Below are 15,394 nucleotides of genomic sequence, written 5' to 3'. Positions count from 1 at the left end.
TTTAATTACAATTCTTCTCTCTACTTATTCTATTTCATGAATAATTTTAACTCTTTGCCGCTGAGAAAACCAAAGGAAAAAACAAGAAAAGAGAGAGAGAGAGAGAGAGAGAGAGAGAGAGAGAGAGAGAGAGAGAAACTTGGGGGAAAGACAAATTGGAAATTTGGAATGAAGTTTGACCATTGTCTTAGAAGCTAGAAATTAATTGAGAATTGAGATAAATCTTTTTCTTTTTCCCTTCGAGCTTACATATAATAACCATAATTTTCATCAAATAGCAAATTAAAAAACCCTAGAAATTTGGATTTCTATTTCTCTAAAATCTAAATGGGTATAAATAGTTAAATACATATTGAATATAAGTTTTGGATTATTTGTTGACATCTTTACTATTTTATTTTTCCAGAACTGAGTTTGGAATTTAAGTATGTAATTACTTTAATATGTATTTTAATTACTACCTGTCTTACATTTGATATTTACGACCAAAGATATGGCCAATTAAAGCTAGGGACAAGGCCAATTAGGGCTCGGGATGGGGCCAATCGAGGCCGTGGACAGGACTAATCGTGGGTCGGGGCCAATCGTAGCTGTGGACAAACATTAGGGCCAATCAGTGGTAATCATGGCCAACCCATCCCGACCCGGCCCAATTAGGGCCAATTAGGGCGGGAATGGGCTTGGCTTGGCCCTCGGAGGACTTAGGGCCAGGGACAAAATCATTGGCCCCTAACTTGGGCTAGGGAGGGAATGGGCTCAAATTATACCATATAGGGCTGGGCTTGGGATTGCAAAAAGCCCGCCCAGCCGCCCAGATTGTAGCCCTAGTCATTTCCACTCTGGACTTGCTTGGTACCTCTACAAACTTTCAATTTTTTTAAATTAACCATAGTATCCTGGATAACTTTTGTTGGTGAATGATAGTTCTTGTCTATTCTTACACTTCCATGGCCGACTAATTCATCGAACAAAAGATAATTTTGTTAATGTTGAGGTAATCTACAGTCTTTCTAAATTTCAGTTTCATTTCGCACTCAATTGCCACTTTGCCGAAGCCCATTCCCCACAACCAACATGAAGAAATGCTTTAGATCCAGAACCCAGGAACTGAGCATCAAAAACAATCACCCAAAAGGAATTTGAGTGACCTACAGTACATGAAGTTTTCTACAAACCCAGATCTCATTCTAAGCTTTTATGAGGAACCCTAATATGGGGTGCAACTACAAGATGAATAAGAATAGGAAAGCTTTGGATACTACTGAAAGCATATGTGTCCCTGGGCTGTCATCTAGGATCCCTTTTTCTGGGTTTGAATGAACCGCAATAGGAATGAAAAGAGAAACATTGGGATGACGGTTATGATGGAAGAGAAGCAAAGATCATAAATGTATTAAATGTTCAGAAATGAAGGAAGAACTCAATTTCTCTCTGCTGGAGATTATACCTGGATGCAAACAGCTAAGACTGTCCTCCTTCCAGCATTTATTCTTGAACAAAAGATGGGTCAAGACGCACTAAGCTGGCCAGGGTTATCTCAGTTCTAAAAAAGGGAAAAAAAATGGGTTGTAGATGACCATTAATTACTTTTTGCTTGCTTTAGGGTTTCCACACTTTTTCTCCGTTCCGTCCTACCCTATTCCCATTTTTTACGGTTTCCGACTGCGCAAGCATGCAGTAAAAACAAATTTTGAAAAGCAACATCCTGAAAAACACTCGTTTTTAAAGGGTGAGAGTGATGGAGAAGCAGAAGCAGAAGAAGTTCTTGACGTAAGAAGAGACTCTCTGAAGTTTGAAATTCCCTCTCTTCCCTCTCTTTGATTAGATCTGGCAAGGCTGTGTAGCTGAAAGAATCCGCCAGAACGTGCATTAATGATCGTTTTCCGGTCGACTGTTACGTAGAGATTGCGTTGAAATATACCGCAGTAGATTCCTGAGCGACCGTGCGTTACTGGCATTTCTTTCTGGGTTTTAAAGTTTTTTCTTTTACACCGGAACTGTGTGGTCTTTCTCTGGATCCGTTCGTCGGCAATTTCTGGATTTCAGAAATTTTCAGGTTGTCTACGAGGTTTGAGGTTCAGAGCATTCTGTTGGCCTTGTTGAAGGGGACTCCTCTTGAGATATTCCTGCATATATATTAAAGCTAATTATCCGTTTCATTTTCTTCAGGTATTTTCATCTCCCCACTTTCATAATGTTTCTTTGGTTGAAAACGTGTCAATTGAAACTGATGTAGTTTCGTAATTCGTTCGTATGCAGATCGTGAATTCCCTTTGGTTCCTTGTTCAGATTAATTTTTTTTGGTTTCATCTGATTGTATCATGATGCATGCAATTCCATTTCAATTCTCTATTCAGTTTTTGCCCCTCTGTTAACTGTTGATCAGATTCATCCGTTATCTTTGCTTTGATACTTCTCTTGCTCCTGCTGTGACGTATGAGTTATTGTTTGTCTTCTAATCTTTCTTTATATATATTACAGAGTTATCCATGGGTCACAGATACACTCAAGAGGCAGAGAAGGAAAAGGAAATACCAATTTCTAACTCACCAGCCATGGCTGCCCAAGGATCTGGTGGAGATTCTACGGCCCAATCATCAGGTGATGTTATACCTGGTCTCTATGATGACATTGCAATGGATGTTCTTATTTGGGCGAGCAGATCGGATTACCCAAATCTTGCATCTGTGAATAAAAAGATTCATGCATTGATTTCTACTGGGGTTCTTTACAAGTTGAGGCGTCAAATGGGTGTTATTGAACAATGGGTTTATCTAGCTACTATTGATATGCCTTGGGAAGCTTTTGATCCTAGAAGACGTAGGTGGATGAGGTTACCTATAATTCCAGGGGATTATTGCTTCACACATGGAGACAGAGAATCTCTTGCAGTAGGAACCGAGCTCCTTGTCTTTGGTTTTGAACTATCAGGGTTTGCCATATGGAAGTACAGCTTGCTTGATGATCAATGGTCTAAGGGCCCTTTAATGAATCATCCCCGATGCTTGTTTGCTTCAGGTAGCTTAGGAGAAATCGCCATTGTTGCTGGAGGAATTAACCTAAATAGCTGTGTTCAGAAATCTGCTGAGCTTTTCAATTCTGAATCGGGTTCTTGGGAATGTTTGCCAGATATGAGCTTGCCTCGTAGACTTTGCGCAGGATTCTTCATGGATGGCAAGTTCTACGTTATTGGAGGAGTTGACAGTCAAGATGAGCGTTTAACTTGTGGTGAAGAGTTCAATATGGAGACAAGAACATGGAGGAGGATAACTGACATGATCCCTGGTTGGCATGGTGGACGTCTGACGACTCCTCCTCTCGTGGCAGTGGTTAAGAATCAGCTTTATGCTGCTGATGTAACTACAGATGTAGTGAACAAATATGATAAAACCAATAATACATGGAATATTGTGAAGAGACTGCCAGTCAGAGCTGACAATATCAATGGTTGGGGTGTAGCATTTAAGGGATGTGATGACAAGTTGCTTTTCATTGCTGCACGTCCAGGGACTTTTCATGATGCTTTCATGCTGTATTCGTGGTGTCCAGAGGATGGAAATGAGGGACCAGAATGGGAAGTTCTTTCCGCCCGAGAGAAAGTAGGTGGGTTTGTGCAAAACTGTGCAGTGATGAGTTGCTAGCTGATGCTTGCATGACTATCTTATCAGTTGGATTTATACCCTCTGTTTGGATTTCGTTTGGAGGGTTAGACCAGTCTACTTGACAACGCACCATTAAAGAGTTTACCCCAAATATGCACCTATGAACTCAATGATCTGAGAAGTTTAGATATTTCAAATACACTCTCAGTTGCCTTTGAGCATAATTGTATCTTTTGAGTTGTACTGTTGTTGCCATTTAGTAGTCATTTACCCATTTTGGATTCAGCTCTTTCTAGGTGTTGAGTTATCTATATACAATTTTCGTATTCATATATTTCTATAATTAGATGTGTGTACCATCAACTAACGTACACCTGAGAGCCTACTGCATGTCTCATTTTTGTGATTTATAAAAAAAGAACAGGTGTTTATGAAAAGAAAAATACCATATGATTTGCTCTCAAATGAATGTTCACCTATTAGTGCGTGCAAACTATCCAAACTCTATATGAGCCCAACGACGATACACCTCATTCTTCTGATATTCTATTGATGAAAACAAATGAATAGGGGACTTCTTTTGGTATTTGGAACTTTTAGGTGAATTCAACAGCTAGAGTGATTACTTACCAAATAAATAAAATTTAATGAAATGACTGGAGACAAATGCTAGGGAGATTGATTCTAATTTTTCTGGGTAAATAAGGAATATGATCTTTGCACAACAATAACAATGTACCGACCGAATTTCCTCATTCATATTAAGATGAATGCATATCCGGTAGAACTCATTATGTTAGTTTTACAAACTTTATACATCCAATTACAAGCCAAGAGGCGATGAGAGAAAAAGGTGAAGTGGGTGAATCAGAGAAAAAAATACAATTTCTTTTTTTTATTATTTATTGTAAACTGGTGAAAACTAGGTAAGATTAACTTGCATGATATTCGTTTGTTTGGTTTGTCAAAGGAATATGAGCCTTTAGCATCCGTTAAATCAAGAAAAGCGTCATTAGCAATAACTGTGATTATTTTAAGGAATGTAGAATCTTTTTCTTCTCTAAACCAAAAAGTCCTAGACCAGAACATCTAACTATTATTGTTATTGGTTGTTCACTAGAGCATCATAACAAATACAAACAATCTTACTTCAGTATCTTTACAAATTTTTCCATCATAATTATGTCATCAGAAGGATTAGTGAGGTGAAACAATCTATTTAACTAATCAGAACTCGGATCAATATTATTTGGTGGTGCACTTGTTCATTCTTGTGACCATTTATAAGTCGGCCATTACTAATGTTCACTAGCACTTCGCTGCTCCAACTTCACTGATAGCTTTAGTTATCCAGTATGTGTTAGTGTCAAGTTGCATGCTTTGTCTACCATGCTCACATTGTTGCCTCATTACTAGGATACATATATTTATATATATATCTTCAAATTCTAAATGTTGCACGTACAACCCGATGGTTGATTTGGATTGCCACGTTCGCAACTATGTTACTAGGGAGGATTTTGGTTTTGCCCAATCCCTACCTGAAAGGAACAGTCATCATTGACAAGTAAGACCACTTTGTCTGCCTTCAAATCTTTGGTCTTTCATAGTGTATACTGGATCCACGTGTAACGTATGTCCTCTACCTAATTGAATGTGCTTTTAACATAAGGTAACTATTCCTATGTATATGACTAAAACCTGTAATAGATCACGGCTTTTAGAAAATATTCGGTTCTCACCAAATTTAATTGTTAGGGTTTTATTTTTTCAAAACAGCAACTATACTGGTCTCCCAACTCACTACAAAGCTCATTTCCACTCTGGCCTTTTTTGACACCTCAATAAGCTTGCAACATGTTTGCATTAACCGTGCCATTGTAAAAATCTCTTCTTGTTGAATTGACAGGTGCTCTCTATTCTTACCCTTACATGGCTGACTCATTCATCTAACCAAATATATATATATATATATATAACTGGATACTAGGATGCAAACAGCGATAACATCAAAATTTGGCCTCATCGGCGAAGACCAATGCCTTTCAGTATGAGTTCAAGGTATCAGATTCTGTCTTGTCTCTGTGCCCAAGTGGATCTATGCTAGCGCTACTCAAAGAACCCTCCAAACCTCTTTTTGGTTCTGAAAAAGTTTTTGATCGTAGCTCATGAAAACAGGGAAGGAGTGAGCCTGCCTCAGCCTTAAAAAGCATACATTGGAATCAGGTGAGTGGTGCACATGTTCGATGTTTACATTCTTTCTCTAATGGTAGTCTTAAAAAGAAAGATAAAATGAGTGGAATGCTAACCTAATTTTCTGATTTTTTTTTTCTTTTTCTTTTCCTTCTTTTGATCTTTTAGAAAAGCTTCTGGAGTAACTGATGAGCCAACGGTTCTGATGGTGAAGAAGTTCCTGGCTAGAAATGTTTTTTTATATTATGCTGATGTAAATTTCGTCAACCCTACTATTTTTTTTTTCTTGATAAATTAGCAGTTCATATATTCTTCTTCCTCAAGGTAATCGGACTGGCTTTTGAAAATAGAGTTTTGATGGGAGTATTCTTCTTTCTTTCTTTTGTTTCTTTCTTTCTTTCTTTTCTTTTTTTTTTTTTTTTTTTTTTTTTTTTTTTTGGTACATAGTGGACATGTAGATGTGGTATCTAGGGATCCATTCGATGGATTGGTGAATGAATAAGACCTATAGAAACGTAGAGTTCTGTCACTGGTAAAGAAGAGAAGGTCGGAACGACTTATACTCCTTTCCTTGTTCTTGAGAATATGGGCTTGTCAAGAAAATTATAATACCCTTCACTGGTTGCTTGCCTTTCCTGTTCTAGTTAGCAATTTCCTTGTCATGAGATAGATGAGCTTGGTGAGATGGGTTGCTCGGGGAAATTTTCCAGGATCCCTTGCGAGATCTTGCAACTCATCCATTGGTAGTAAATCTGAAATTTGCCCTACCAATCAAGGAGAAACAAAAGTAGTTCCATTGCAAATCATATTACTGTTGAGGAATCACAATTCTGCGATACACCCCAGCTTGCACAGGAGAATGGAGAGAATCAATCTCAAGCATCTTCGAACTCCCCACAACTCCAGCATACGATTTCCTATCCTCCCCATTGCCACAACCTCCATTATCAGATTCCTCAGGAAGCTTCAAACGTGGAAGAAATACTCCCTAGGCACCCCTGAATCATCTAGAGCTTCTCTCTTTTCACTCATTCTTCTCCTTGACTTTCCACTTTTCCTAACAATGGAATTCCTTAAATATAAAATGAAAAGGAAAAACAAAGAGACAAAAAGTTGAAGTGAATTATTATATCACCGATCGAGACACTATAGAGATTAAGCATTTTAGAAGATCTACATTATTTGTGCGTTGTGAATAAATGTCCCCGTAATAAATCGAATTCAATGCAATCTAGCATGATGCATGCTTTGTTGGTAATAAGTATGTTGGGGTAATTGTATTTCAAATTCTACAAAATACAATATTTGAAATTGCAACACAATTGAAAGATGAAGATCCTTAGCCGATCTGGAGAGCTTGATGTTGCAATCGAACGAACCACCAATCAATGAGGTTGAGTCACACCTTGAATGCTGTCTTTAAGGTGATTGATGCACCCTACTACCAAGGGTTCTTTGCACCACCACCTCCAAGATAAAGCAACATCCAACTAGAAGATGAAGTAGTTTTTCTAGTCCCTTCAAGGAGCCAAAAGCTAGAGCACAACACTTAAACAACTCAAAGAAAGAAATGACCTTTGTAACACAAGTTATGCAAGTGTGAGGAGTGTCTCTATTGCACACAATATGCAAGGAATGGTTGAGTTTATATAGGCCCAAACCACACCTTACACCCCTTGAGACTCTCAAGGCAATGAATTGGGTCATTGAATCACAATGACTCACCTCCTCACAAGGGGGAGAATCAATTCTCCACTAATAGAGAATCAATGGGTTTGTCCCTCCTCCACGAATGTGAATAAACCCCCTTGACCTAACCTCCCCACTACTTGGAGAAGTAACTCTCATATTCACTTCTTTGGAATGAATTGGATTTAATCCATTCAAAGACCTTAACCTACTCATGGTAATGGCCATGAATGGTCATGAAGTTTAAATGAGAAATGAAAGTCAAGAGTTAGAATTTGAGTAAATTCCACCCTTCAAGTAAGCCCACCTCATCACCATGATCAAGACCTTTAAGACCCATGACCAATGTCATGAAGAGCCTCAAAACCAAGGTCATGAAGGGCCTCCTTTTACTCATGGGTGTCACACACTAACAAAACAATTAAATAAAGGAAATGCAAAAACTAACTCTAAAACTTAATATAGATAATATAGATTTTAATAAAAAAAAACCTAACAAGTTATTTACTCCTAATGAGAATATTCCATTTATTGTCGGGTGTGTAACTATCACTAGTAGCTCAAAACATTAATAACGATAATTACCATAGTCAGATGTAAACTATTTAATGCCACCATTAAATAGATTGTATCTAGTATTGTCATAATTAATTAGTTGTGATACTATTTGCAATAGAATTTTTAGGGGGGGGGGACTCTTTAATTTAGCATTGATATTACTACCTTTAACGATAATAGCGATTTTGTACTATAACTTTGTTTTCTTTGTTTTATATGCACTTACATGTCAATATCATAAAGAAAGAATAACATTGTCAAACTACGTAGTTTTTGTTAGCATTTAGGCATCTATTTTCTCCTACTCTGAAATGATATATCCATTGTAGGAAAGAGATATTGACATAGTCACACTTAATTTGTACATCACACAAAATTCACTTCCTCTCTTTGGCTGATTGAAAAGTCCAATAGCATCTAGAGTAGCAATTGTAACTAGAGTCATTGCTCTCCAATACACGTTAACAAACACATGACTCAATTCCTGTCGAATAATAATGAGAAAACAATGCATATGTTGGGAATTTGATCCTTCGCTATTAAAGTGTCATTTTTCCACTAAAAGGGTCATTTGTATTAAAAAGCGAAAAGAAAAATAACAGACATACTATCAAAGTGCCATCCCTCAAACCCGCAACATCAGTTGCCCCCAAATACACCCAACCTCACTGGATCCAACTCACTTTATCATAGATCATGAATCAAAATCTGAAACTAGAGTGACCAACAGCCTCTAAATCAAGTTATCTCCTTATCAATGCTATCCAGGGTATATTAACATCAGTTTGCTATTAAAGTGTTATACTACCACCATTGTTGACCATTTAAATCATGTCACATGAACAATACAGCACATCCAATAGTAAAACAAAGCTTAAGCTTGCGAAATATTCCACTCCTATTGTGCCATAATTTTTATCATTGACAGAAAATGTCCAAGCAGCACAAGATTAAATTCTGCATGTTTAGGGTTCTTTTTCCTAGAATAATGATGATGTAGTTGAGGGATGTTCTCCATCCGGAGGTAACTAATCCCTACACCCACTAAGTGTCAAGTTGAGATCCTCCACCCATGAGGGTAGAAATGGCACCTCAACGGCAACTATACTAATCTCCCAACCCAATACAAAGGTCATTTCCACTTTGGCCTTGCATGGCACCTCAACATGTTTGCAACCGGTTTACATTAACCCCACCCATCATAAAGAACTCTTTTTGTTGGATGACAGTTACTCTCTATTATTACCCTTCCATGGCTGACTGATTCACCTAACAAAAAGAAAATTATGTTATGTCAAGTCTATCTCCAGTCTTATCTCTTCGGTTCATTTTGCATGCAATTGGCACATTGAAGAAGCCTGATCTTCACAACCAACACGAAGGAATGTTTCAAAACCAAAACCCACTAATAAAGAAACTGAAACACTCACCCAAAAATAATTTCTGTGATCTACAATACGTAACGGTTTTTTACAAATCATTAGGAACCCTATTTTGGGTGACTACAAGATGAATAAGAAGAGTAGAAGCTTCGGATACTTGGAAAGCATAAGTATCCCTGGCTGAGAAACATTAGGGTAGCCGTTATGAAGGAAGAGGAGTCAAGATCATAAATGCATTCAATGTTCAGAAATTAAGGAAGAAATCAATTTCTCTGTGCCTGAGAATATACTAGGATAAAAGCAGCAAAGACTCTCCCTCCTTCTAATCTTATAAAAACCCAAACAAAAGTACGGAAAACCTAATCTCAGCCCCTCTTTTTCACCGTCTCAGCACTCATGGATTTCACTTCATCCAACAACCAACAACAAACAACAATAACAATTAGAACTTATTTAAGCTTAGATTCGATCCCAACGGGGTAACGCAGCACAGCAGAATGAGTCCTAGTGTTGCTGCGCCTTCGGCATCCTCCTCCACCTCCTCCACAGTGGCGGCGCAGCTACAACTTGGAAGAGAATTAGCGTTAAAGCTTCCAAATGTCTCCAGCAGTGAAGATCCTCTGGTGCCTCCTGGTTTTGAAGGGTCTGAAGTTTCTGGTCTACATCTGCAACTTAGGGAAGGCAGCTGCAGGCCCCCGCAATCACTTATGCCCAGCAGACAAGCGATTTGAACGGTATCTAGTTCTGTCTTATCTCTGTGCCCAATTGTTAAGGATAATAATGGTCTTTCACAATCTGAGGGCAAAAAGGAAAATCACAGGCAACCCTAGCCGAATCTAGGGTTGCCCTAGCCACCACTACTCCATGTGTGCAAGGCTTCACTGACTCCCTTCATCCTAACCATGTTTGCAAACTTCGCCGGTCTCTTTATGTGGTAAAACAGGCTCCTCGTGCTTGGTTCAACCAGCTTAGCTCCTCTCTTGTTGAATATGGGTTTATTGGCTCTAAAATTGACACCTCATTATTTTTTTTCGTGGATCTGCTAGCACTATCTTTATTCTAGTATATGTTTATGATATTATTCTAACTAGCAATTCTAACGCTTTATTGGCCTGATTCCTTAGTGATCTTGGCGTTTTTGCCCTAAAGGACTTGGGCTCTCTTCATTATTTGTTGAGCATATATGCCACTCGATCTCATGATGGCCTTCATCTCTCTCAATCCCAATGTATTCAAGATCTTTTTAAGAGGGCAAATGTGTCTGCTTGCAAGCCTGTCTCTCCTCCTTCTTCCACCACTGACAAACTCAATAAGTTTACAAGTTAATTAATGGTGGATCCTACTCTCTATCGGAGCATCCTTGGTGCTCTTCAGTATGCAACTATGATTCGGCCTGATATTCAATTTGCAGTCAATTAAATTTGTCAATTAATGCACTCTCCAACTGTTGATCATTGGTCTACTGTCATGCGCATCGTACGATACCTAAAAGGAACCACCTCTAATGGCATTTTTATTCATCATCGATCTTCAAATTCTTTGTCGACTTTCTATAATGTTGATTGGGCCGGTTGCCCTGATGATCGAAAATCTACTGATGGCTACACTATCTTTTTGGGCTGCAATCTTATCTCTTGGAGTTCTAAGAAGCAACAAATTGTAGCTCGCTCTAGTATTGAGGCAAAATATTGGGCCCTAGCAAATGTGGCTGCTGAACTCACTTGATTACAATCTTCGTTAATAGAGTTAATGGTTTATCTGCCTTCTACTCCTATTCTTTGGTGTGATAATGTGGGGGCCACATATGTTATAGCCAATTCTAACTTCCATGCATGAACTAAACACGTGGAGATTGATTTTCAATTTCTTCAGGATAGGTTGCCAAGAGACTTATCGTTTACACTCCCCCATAAGGTCATTGTTTGAGAACAGACAGTGAACTTGGATTTTTAAAATTTTGAATCTTGGAGCAAATAAGCCATTGGTGAGAATGTCTGCGATTTGGTCTCCTGTGGGAGCGAATCGGATTGAAAGATTTTGTTGCAACTTGTTCACGAACAAAATGATAGTCAATCTTGATGTGTTTGGTTTGTGCATAAAGACCGGATTAGCAGCAAGGTAAGTAGCCCCAATATTATCGCAAGATAGAGTTGGTGCAGAAGTGACAACCCCAAGTTCAAGCAGTAGCTAACGTAACCATATCAACTCAGCGGTAGCATTAGCAACCCCTTTGTACTCAGATTCTGTAGAGGAGCGGGCCACAGTGGGTTGTTTCTTGGAACTCCAAGAGATCAACTTAGGGCCCAAGTAGACTCAGTAGATTAGTTGTTGGCCGAAATAGAATTCCATGGGATGGGGTCTCTTTTAGATAACGAAGAATTGCTTAACCGTAGCCCAATCATCAATTGTAGGGCGATGCACATATTGACAAACCCTATTGACAGCAAATGCTATATCAGGGCGAGTGAGAGTCAAATACCTTCTATTTGGATTTCTTTAGGAAGGTTAGACAAGTCTACTTGACAAGGCACCATTAAAGAGTTTAGAAGAGAATTATATTGCAAATATGCACCTATGAACTCAATGACCTGGTACTTTTAGATATTTCAAATACACTCTAAGTTGCCTCTAAGCATAATTGTATCTTTTGAATTGTTCCGTTGTTGTCATTTAGTAGCTCTTTGCCAATTTTTGATTCAGATCTTTCTAGGAGTAGAGTTATCTATATAACATTTTGGTATTCATATATTTCTATAATTAGATGTGTGCACCATCAACTAAAGTACTCCTAAGAGCCAACTAAACGTCTCATTTTTGTGGTTTACATACAAGAACGGGTGTTTATGGAAAGAAAATTACCATATGATTTTCTCTCAAATGAATGTTTGCCTGTTAGTGCGTGCAAACTATCAGAACTCTATATGAGTCCCAACAATGATACACCTCAGTTCATCTGATATTCTATGAAATTTGACGAAAACAAATGAATAGGGAGACTTCTTTCGGTATTTGAAACTTTTAGATGAATTCTACAGCTAGAGTGATTACTTACCCAATAAATAACATTTTATGAAATTACTGGAGACAAATGCTAGGGAGATTGATTCTAATGTTATGAGATTACTGGAGACAAATGCTAGGGAGATTGATTCTAATTTTTCTGGGTAAATAAGGAATATGATCTTTGCATAACAATAACAATGTATGGACTGAAATTTCCTCGTTCAAATTAGGATGATTGCACATTCCGCAGAACTCATTATGTTAGTTTTACAAACTTTTATAAATCCACTTACAAGCCAAGAGAAGATGAGAGAAAAAGGTAAAGTGGGTGAATCAAAAAAAATACAAATTTTTTTTTTTTTTTTTTTTTTTTTTTTTTAACTGGGAAAACTAGTTAAGATTAACTTGCAAGATATTCATTTTGTTTGGTTAGTCAAAGGAATGTGAGCCTTTAGCAATAACTGTGATTATTAAAGGAATGTAGAGTCTTTTTTATTTTTTTTATTTTTCCTTCTCCAAGCCAGAAAGTCCAAAACCAGAAAATCTAACTATTTTGTTATTGGTTGTTCACTAGAGCATCATAACAAGTACAAATCAGCTTACTTCAATATCATTACAAAATTTTCCATCATAATTATGTCAAAAGGATTAGTGAGATGAAATTTTAATTTATACAAAATTTTCCATCATCTAGAGTAGTATTCGTAGCTAGGGTATTGCTCTTCAATACGGATTATCAAACACATAACTCAATTCTTGTTGAAAAATTATGAGAGAACAATACATCTTTTGGAATTTGGATCACTTTGCTACTTTTTGGTGTCATACTACTACTATTGTTGACCATTTAAAACTCGTCACACGAACAGTAAGATACATCCAATAGTAAAACAAAGGGTAACCTTTGCAAATATTCTATTGCTTATGTGCCAAAATTTGAATGGTTGACAACAAAAAGTATATGCCGCACAAGATTTTATTTTTTTTAACTAAAAGCTTATTTGTATTAAAAGAGAAAAAACACAAACATAAAAATCTCGACTCAACAGATTAAAATCTGCATGTTTATATTTAAATTTTTTTTTCCATTTCTTTTTGGCACAAGGATATTTTCCATCTAGACGGATATTATCCTTACACACATTTGGTGGCGAGTCGGGATCCTCTAGCTGTGAGGGTAGAAGTGGCACCTCAACGGCAACTATACTAGTCTCCCAAATCTTTGCAAATGTCATTTCTAAGGGTGCAAGTTTGGCCCTGGCGCCCTAAGCCCGCCCTGAGCCCAAATAGGGCTTGGACTAAAGATTTTGGCCCTAAGGGCGGGTTAGGGCCAAAATATTCTTGCCCTGAACTAGGGCCAAGGGTGGGCCTGGGATTACTCTCTGGCCCGCCCAGCCCATCCCGGCCCGTCCCTGATTTTTGGCCCTAACCCAGGCCCTGATCTTGGCCCTGATTTTGGCCCTAATTTTGGCCCGACCCAGCATCTTGCGCCCCGATTTTGCTCCCGACCCGTGCCCCGATCCCCGATTTTGGCCCCGATCTTGGCCCTGATTCTAGCCCTGATCTTGGCCCTGATTCTAGCCCTGATCTTGTCCCTGATATTAGCCCTGATCCTGGCCCTGCTTTGAGTCTAAAGACTCTGGACCCTCCACCCACATGGAGAGGAATTAATTGTAATACATATAGGTGGATACTTGACACGTGTCAAATTTTAGAAACATGAACATGTTTGTAGAAAATTAATAAAAATAAATTATAACCTCATTACCAATGTAATAAGCATGTATATGATTTTGGCCCTGATCCTGACCCTAATTTTAGCCTAATCTTAATATTAATTTGACGATGATCATGTACTATAGTACTAGATTTTTACCCTGATCTTCATACTAACATCGATATGAGTCTTGATTTTGACATTCAATCACTTTGATCATATTAGACTATAAATTCATTTTTTCTATTATTTTTAAGGTAATTTTTATTTTTCCAACAAAGTCATTTTTAGTTCAATAAAATATTGATTTTGTTTTTTGACTAAAGCGAGATAATATATTATAAATAATAAAAACTATTACATAAAGAATTAATATTTAACAAATCTATACCCCAACTTCTCATCATGAATATCTAACAAATCTACTATGATATTTCAAAAAAAATTATTAAAAACATATAGCTATGTTTGTAACTAAAACATCATTTTCTTTAGCTATGAAAAAAATACTTTTTTTTTTTTTTGTGAATACTAAATTATTGTCGATTTACTTGTTAACAATGTTTTGAATATGATTTTTTTTGTATTGAATAAAGATATCAATTTATTGAACAGTTGTGAATGAAAACATACCTACCTACGGCTTAAGTTCTTGACTTTGAAGATAAAATTTTCATTTATCAGATTCCTTTTGAATTCTGAATCTCTGATGTTTCTAAGTTTACAAAAAGAGTTTGTGTGACATTCTCTATAATTGACTTGACTTTCAAATATGCCTAAATTTAATTACAATTCTTCTCTCTACTTATTCTATTTCATGAATAATTTTAACTCTTTTGCTGCTGGAGAAAAACCAAAGGAAAAAACATAATAAAAGAGAGAGAGAGAGAGAGAGAGAGAGAGAGAGAGAGAGAGAGAGAGAGAGAAACTTGGGGGAAAAGACAAATTGGAAATTTGGAATGAAGTTTGACCATTGTCTTAGAAGCTAGAAATTAATTGAGAATTGAGATAAATCTTTTTCTTTTTCCCTTCGAGCTTACATATAATAACCATAATTTTCATCAAATAGCAAATTAAAAAACCCTAGAAATTTGGATTTCTCTATTTCTCTAAAATCTAAATGGGTATAAATAGTTAAATACATATTGAATATAAGTTTTGGATTATTTGTTGACATCTTTACTATTTTATTTTCCAGAACTGAGTTTGGAATTTAAGTATGTAATTACTTTAATATGTATTTTAATTAC

At 37.1% G+C, this 15,394-nt stretch overlaps 1 pseudogene; it reads left to right on the top strand.

Annotated features, from left to right (window-relative positions):
• Positions 1-2,489: 2,489 nt before the first annotated feature.
• Positions 2,490-3,641, top strand: LOC149016604 (F-box/kelch-repeat protein At5g60570 pseudogene; annotated as a pseudogene).
• The last annotated feature ends 11,753 nt before the right edge of the window (positions 3,642-15,394 follow it).

Source organism: Hakea prostrata, chromosome 5 (assembly GCF_041222555.1).
Source record: "Hakea prostrata isolate BN-2017 chromosome 5, UWA_Hpros_2, whole genome shotgun sequence".
NCBI lineage: Eukaryota > Viridiplantae > Streptophyta > Magnoliopsida > Proteales > Proteaceae > Hakea > Hakea prostrata.
Note: the sequence above shows the minus strand (reverse complement) of the source record. Positions and strands in the feature narration are given on the sequence as shown.